Below are 7,502 nucleotides of genomic sequence, written 5' to 3'. Positions count from 1 at the left end.
TGGTGTGGATCAAGAAAGCTAGGCAAATTGACCCCTGTGTGCATAGCCGCAGGCCAAGATTGATGAAAGAAGGCGCCTCAGGACCCAACTCAGGCAGCAGTGGGAAGCATTTGAAGACAGCTGAGAGATTCTGTGAACACTGGTCAACGCAAAGATGGACAGTTCCCTAGTCACCCAGGATCATTCTAACCCTGCCCCTTCCCAGTTCATGGTGCCTGCCCAGGATCCTGTCCCCAGCCTTATCTCTTGTGCCTGCAAAACCAAGCAATCCCATGTCAGTTTCCTTTGGACCACACAAACTGACCAGCCTGGGAGGGAGCGGAGCTCTGTTAAATGAAGTTCTGTGATAGCCATAGAACAGGGTGGTTCCAGGTTCCCTGCCCCACCCAAGGAAGGGTAGAGCTGAGCAGGAGGAAAAATAGAAAAAAACTGAGAAGAAAAAAGCTGAAGTGGATTATGAGAAGACCTGGAGGAGGAACATGGAGCAGAGACATGTGAAGAAGAAGCCACGCTTGCTTCTCGGCCTTGAACTTAGTGCCATGGATTTGGGGGACATGGAAGGAGACACTTGAGAGAGACAGAGACATAGGTGAGAGGTCCACGGGGAAGCCCAATATGGCAGCCTTTATCTTGACGTGGAATTTGATTTTGCTCTTTTCCTTCCAAGCTTGCCTGGCCCCTTCTGCCCCTTGCCTATGGTCCCCACCAGAAGGTGCTTTAGACTTCTGGCAAGTTTTCGGGCATCAATGGCCCTGCTTTGGGCCAACCCTCTTTGGCTGGGCATTTACCAGCAAGGGGCTGGGTAACTTTGGGAGCTTAATTGAAAGCAATTTTAAAAATATTCTTTTTCTTCTCTCTATTGCACATTAATTATATGAAAGTTCTTTTCTCTTGATGGTCATATGCACTAAAGTATTTTTTGTTTTGATGTGGCAGATGGCAGAATCTCTTTAGAGCAGGCAAGTTTGGGGATACCAGAGTGCCCTCATTCTGCTTGCTAACACATTTACACATGGTTTAGTGAACACTGCATGCTGAAGCATTTACTTACAGATTGCCAGAATCATGTCTGTGTCCTTCAGACTGAACTAAGACCTGCTTAGATTAAACAGAACTCTGAGACCCAACTATAAGATCAGGGTTGATCTTTCCTTTTTAAAAAACTTTTCATTGAAATTTTCCTTCATTTAATCCACAAGAGAGACTAATATGTCAGAACCATTAGGACAGGAAATGTGAATACAGTCTTTACAGTCCTACAAATTACATAAAGCTTATCCAAAACCCCTACCCTAGCCCACCCCATAGTTTTCCAGAAACTTCATTTTCAGCCACAAAACTTAAAGTGTCATCTCCTCCCTGTGTAACTTACAGTTTGAGGATTGACTCTTGAAGACTAAGGATTTGGAAGAACCAAAGAAAGAGCTGTCAGATGGAGAGAGAGCACTACTGTAGTGGCCCAGTTTATAACTGCTGCAAATCTCAGCACCAATTTTTCCTGCAGATTTTTAGTCTTCTCAGACCCTCAGTTTTATAATCTCTAAAATTGGAGTAATAGCATGTACATCAGAGTATTGTTATGAGGGCCAAATGTGAAGATATTAAAAATAATTTAATATGTCTAATATTTAACATAGTTCTGGCCCCAAAACAGGAACTCAATAAATATCAATAGTTTTCCTTTTCAAATAGTAGGATGTCTGATTGAACAAAAGAGAAGGTTCCCAGCAGTGTTACCAGTGGTGGGCTAACTTATTGCTAACCAGTCAGGAAGTTTGCCTCAGACCCAAACACCATTTTTATGCAAGCTGGGAACTTGGTATAGAACAAGGGAGAAAACAATCATTGTCCCTAAGAAGACACTAAAGGATATTTTCCTCATAATGTAATTCTCTTGCCACCCTTATTGCCTGGATCTGCACTTAGATTTCAATTCTACAAGAGAAATAAAATTTGTAATAATGGAGGTGATTAAGGTAGTATTTGGCCAGGAAACAAGTCTCCCCATGATGTCCCTAGGAAAGATATACATGTACAGAAAACAAAGCATGGTAAAATAATACTTTACTACTACCCAGAGATTTTCCCCAACTACAGAGAAAGGTTTAGGGAGCTGAGCTCCAGCTGGAGGGACTCTGTTATAACTTAGTTTAAGGCCAAAGCAGATCAGAGGCCCCTTCCACCATCTTCTCCTCAAGCCCAAACCCAAGCCTTAGATCTGGCCATTCCAATATGAGGAAGGGTTGGAATATCTATTAGCAAGCAGGACAAGAAAAGTTGCCAGACAGAGTCATGGTGTCCTTTTCACAGATTAATAAAGTCATGACCCAGAAGGCAGTAAGATTTCAAAAGAAAGGGTGTTAGTATTCTCAGAAAATGAAAGCCTTGTAGTAAAAAGGTATATGGATCCTGATATATGGAGCTGATAAACTAGAACCCATACCCCAGCTACACCACGTTTTATTTTTTCATTTAATTTTATTTTATATATATTTTACATCATTCTTCCTTTTTGTACAGTGCATGCTTTACACTACTTCTTGATGGTGCAATCTTGGACGAGTCTCTCAAATTAAGCTACTCTGCACCACTGAAATAATAAGATTAGCCAAAATCAGATTTCATGTTTTTAAACTGAATAATGTGTCTAGGACAATTAGCATGTGTTCATAAATTCTACTGCATGATTTCAAAGTACATGCTTTTACCCAATTGTTATAAAAGCTACCTATTATAGATTTCCCAATTAGAAGCCTTGTGTATGTAATTCTGTAATAATTCTTAAATATAATAAGAATGAATAAATCTCTCAAAGAAATAGTCAAGCTATCTTTGTTTTTAAAAAATCCGGACAAATTGGGCAAGAATCGAGTTATAATTCAGTCTTTATATCAGGGCTAGATTTTTATCCAAAGAACAACTGAATGTTATTAGACTGCTGTTTTTTTCTTCCCCAAAATTCACATGTTAAAACCCTAGCCTACCATGGGCATTAGGAGGTTGGGCTATTCGAAGTCACAGGTTTCCCCTGCTAGCTGAAAGTAGAACATTCCTATGAAATCTTTACTAAGTCAAAATTGTGTGAAGCAAAGAAGCAATTACATTAATTTACATGGAAAATTTTTTGAGCACTTCCAAGCCTAAAAATAACCTAACATATCATATCAAATAACATAACTTAAAATGACACTAAACACAGAGTAAGAGCAAGAATGGTAGACATCCACAGCCTGAATAATGCAGTTCCCAGGGAAGGAGCTGGGCGCAAGTTCATCTAGACCAGCTGCTATAAAGGAACTTGGATGCTAGTTTTGCTTTTTGACTTCTGTCACCAAATTGGAAATCCTCTTCAAATTCCCTTTGCTTAGCAAAAACAGGTACTTATGTACATTTTTCATAAATTCAAAGTGATATAACTCCAAAGGGAAAGATATATGTAATTAAGTTTAGATGAAGCCATGGGGGTGAGAAATTCATGATGGAATATAGTGTTTGTCTAAGAAGGAAAAGACTAGAGTTCTCAGCCATGTGAGGAGTCAACAGAAGATCTACAAGCCAGGAGGTAGAACCCCTCTAGACACAGTACCTGACAGCACCTTGATCTTGGACCTCCCAGCCTCCAGAACTGTGAGATATGAGTGTTTATTGTTTAGACCACCCTAATGTAGTGTGTCTGTGATAATGTATTATAGCAGCTGGAGCAGACTAAGGCTTAAGCACTCTTTTTTAGGAAGTCAGTTAAGTTGCAATTACCATGGCAAGATGCTGGTTTCTCCCTCCTCCCTTGAAGCATAAGCTCTGGGACTAGAGCTCCTGGAAGCTGGACCTCTAGTTCACACCTAAAGAATTTGTCTCTGCATCTGTGGCTGGCTTCTGTCTAACTTAGGTAATCAAAGAATGTTAGCTAAATGGAATTAAGGCTCTAAGGGGCTGACCAGCCAACATTTGCAGAGCATACCTCTTTGGGTCCCACAGGACCGCAAAGACTACTTAATCCTGCCCATTAGACTGAGGTCTCAGATTCCACCAGAAAATCCAGATTCTGGTGTCAGTTTTGCCCTCGGGATGCATATTCATGCCCTGTTAGCAGTGAGCATTGAACACTAAATTTGGCCATTTGGTCTGGCCAGTGCCCTCTCCCTGCTCCATACCAGTCAACCTGACGCCCAGTCAGCCTTGGTCTTCACTGAGGCCCAGGTTTGCTGTAGTCACCTATCACTCAAAGTCAGAACACAGACCTGCTGACTCCCAATCCAGGGTTTTCCCTCATTTCCATCAGAGGATGCATTAAACCACTAACTTTGCTTTATTTTCGTTTTCTCATTTTGCTACTTTTCAGAATTCTCCATTTCAAGACATCTGACCTCCCAACATTTCATAATCCTCTTGAAAGTGACACAGCAAATATGCTATGCACACAGTGCAAACAGAAGTTGATTTCATTTTCTATCATCTAAAAAGCACATAAGGTAATTTCTAAACCAGCACTAAAATCTATTTATAAAGAATGCTGATTTGTTTTCTGAGCTTTCCAGCACAGAGGTTCAATTTGTTTCCTTACCATAAAAAGAACCATTACTTTTTTTAAACAATCATAGTTAGAGCATTTTAGAAATGTATTAATTTCAAAAAAAAAAAAAGAAGAACAACTTGCAATTTGGAGAGTAAATAGCTTTCTTAAAATGGCTCCATTTTAGATCCAGTTTGCTGATGGATGATTTTGCCATGCTTCAAGGCAGATGATTTCACAGTCATTGGGTATATAATGTAATGGTATTTTTATAAAGTCTTTAGTATCACTAAAGACATAATTATTATAAATAAAATTATAGGGAGAAAATGTTAAATCTTTACTCAGTGCTGAATTTTGAGCTAACTCATTACTAAAAATTATGTTTTAATACAAGTAAAGTCCTATACATTCCTTCTATGGGACAAACCTAATAACACCTTTAAAACTTAATAATTATGAGATAGAACTATGATAATTTTCTAGAGTACTTTGTTTTCTGAGAGCAGATGCCTTTTTATTAGAAGGGAAATAGCAACACCTTGTGGACAAATAAAAAAGTGGACATGTTTCTGCTCGAAGAGTATCAGGTTGCATAAAAAGGCCATTTTCTAGTTTTGTATAGCCATTTCTACAAGACAAATAGCATCATGTTTGTATATAAAGAACAGCATAGCATTGCTTATAGAGATTTATAAATTATCCAGAAAACGTTTTCAAAGGGATTCATCATCCTAGTATACCTACATGGACCCAAATTCCAAATTTGGGTGAGGGAAAGAAATGAAACAGATACCAAGATGTTGAAAATAAACCCAAAAAATATTTAATTAGGAAGTATGAAAGACATACATCCACATAATTCCTAATTTGTGGTAATATAGTAAAACAAATAAATTACAGCAACAGAACACAAAGGGAAGGGACAAGAGTTGAGAATATGACCTTCCTTACCCCACCCCAAACCCCTCCTGTCCCCTCCCCTCCAGCTCAACAATACCCCCATGATCACTGCTTCCCCTGATTTTACTCTGTCCTTTGTAAACATGTGGTCCAGGAAACCCTGGAAGTTCCAGAGTTCTTTTCAGTACAAGATCAAGCACTTTTCATAACAATGCTCAGGTATTTTTTGCCTATTTAAAAAAAAAATTAAGATTTATTTTTTATTTGTTCATGCATAAAAGATTTGGGGTGTAGGCCAGAGGTGTGGGTGGTAAGAGGATTCACCAGAGATAGAGTGGGGAGCAGAACAGGTGGATCTACTGAAATACACTGCTGAGGGGAGCAATAGGTGAGACAAGAGAGGTCTGCTGCGCAATGTGGGTCTCCTCCCTGACCTGATCAAACTCAGGTGTTCAAGATAATAGCACTGAGACTTAACCCTTAGGTTCACCAGGGAGGCCCTATTAACACCTTTGTAAAGACATTACTTAATGTCTATTTGAAGCCCCTTAGTTTCCACCTCTCCCTAGGATATCTTATAAGAGATCTCTGTTTTAGGTCTCAAGTAAATTGGGCTCTGTCTAGAAATGTGATTATAGCAACAAAGAAAGAAGATTCTTTGAACCTTCTGATGTTAGAAAGTAATGAAAAATATGGTAGAATATCACATTTCTCACTCAAGTCCTACCACCTACCTATAACACTATGCAATATAACTTCTGCATATATTAGCACTGTTGAAATGGTAAATCCATAAAGAGTATGTTCCAGATCATTCCAGTTTAGCTTCTTAGAAGATATGCTCAATAAGTCCTTCTTTACACTCCTGAGGGGCTCTATGTTTTCATTGAAAATGATTGCAAATGGTTTCTGAGCTAAAAACTAGACAAGTCAAGCTTAATTTTTGCTATTTTTGCTCTTTTTCCTGCAGGCCACCCTGTCCTTCTTTCTGATATTAGCCATTATCTGAGTCCCTAAATAAAGCCACTCTCTATCTTGAGGTTTGGGGGGGTCAAGCTTGACCCTACCTCAAGCCTCAAGAGTGATGCACAGGGCATCTATAAAGAATTACATAATTCACTCAAGAAGGAAACCCAGCTGAGGAGGCAAGTGGGGGACTTAAAACCAGCCTGGAGTTCTCCAAGCCATATGCCCCCACACAGGGCTGTATTTACCCGGAGGAAAGAGAGTCATTTCCTAATACTTACAAAGGCATTATGTGAGGAACAAACACCCTGAATGGGCACATGACACATGCCTAGTTAATTAATTATGACACTCATCACAGATCAGATCAGAAATGCCTATGAAATCTTAACCTTCAGTCTCTTAAGTGAAACTTTCAGAGGTTTTCTTCATGGGATGAGATGAGATGTGAGTCTTGAGGTGAGTGGAGACAGCCACACTGTACCACAAAGGGAAGCTTGCCTGAGAATAAAACCCACAGGGAAGATAACACCACCATTTTGAGAAGCTGGGTCCTGAGCTCCTCTTTGCAGCCATTCTAAACAACGCCCTTATTTTTTCTTTGAGTACAAAAATTCACTATTGTTGGCCTTAAGCCAATCTGAGTTTGAGTTCTGTAATGTACAACTAGTCCATTATAGTATCTTAGCGAATTTCCAAATACAAAATATGCATAGTAAGGCTAGTAAACTTTGGAAGTGTTTTAAACTCCCACCAAAAAGTGAGAGTGAAATGAAAGGAAGGGAAGAAAACAGAAGATTAGCAACTACAGTTGTCAAGGAAGGCTTTAGAAGCATCAGGCCAAAAGGTAGAATTTAGCTTCATGTTCAAACACATAAATCCTGCTTTGAAGTCCTCTGCCTGGTGGTCATGACAGAAAGCCATATTTCTTGGAACTGTTTAAAAGATACAATAGGAATCACCACATACCCTGGGGACCCTAACAGGGAAGCAGACGACTTGGGATAGTGCCCAGTTGGTCTGAGGCAGAGAAGTCAATTTTCAAAGCTGTAGTAATTCCAGAAATAACAACAGGAATATTTATTCTAACTACACAATGCTTTTTTGTGTTAAAAGACATATC

This window comes from Talpa occidentalis, unplaced genomic scaffold, assembly GCF_014898055.3.
Source record: "Talpa occidentalis isolate TD23 unplaced genomic scaffold, MPIMG_talOcc4v2.1 talOcc4.4, whole genome shotgun sequence".
In the NCBI taxonomy this organism is placed as follows: domain Eukaryota; kingdom Metazoa; phylum Chordata; class Mammalia; order Eulipotyphla; family Talpidae; genus Talpa; species Talpa occidentalis.
The sequence above is the reverse complement of the archived record's forward strand: the minus strand, read 5'-3'. Positions refer to the sequence as shown.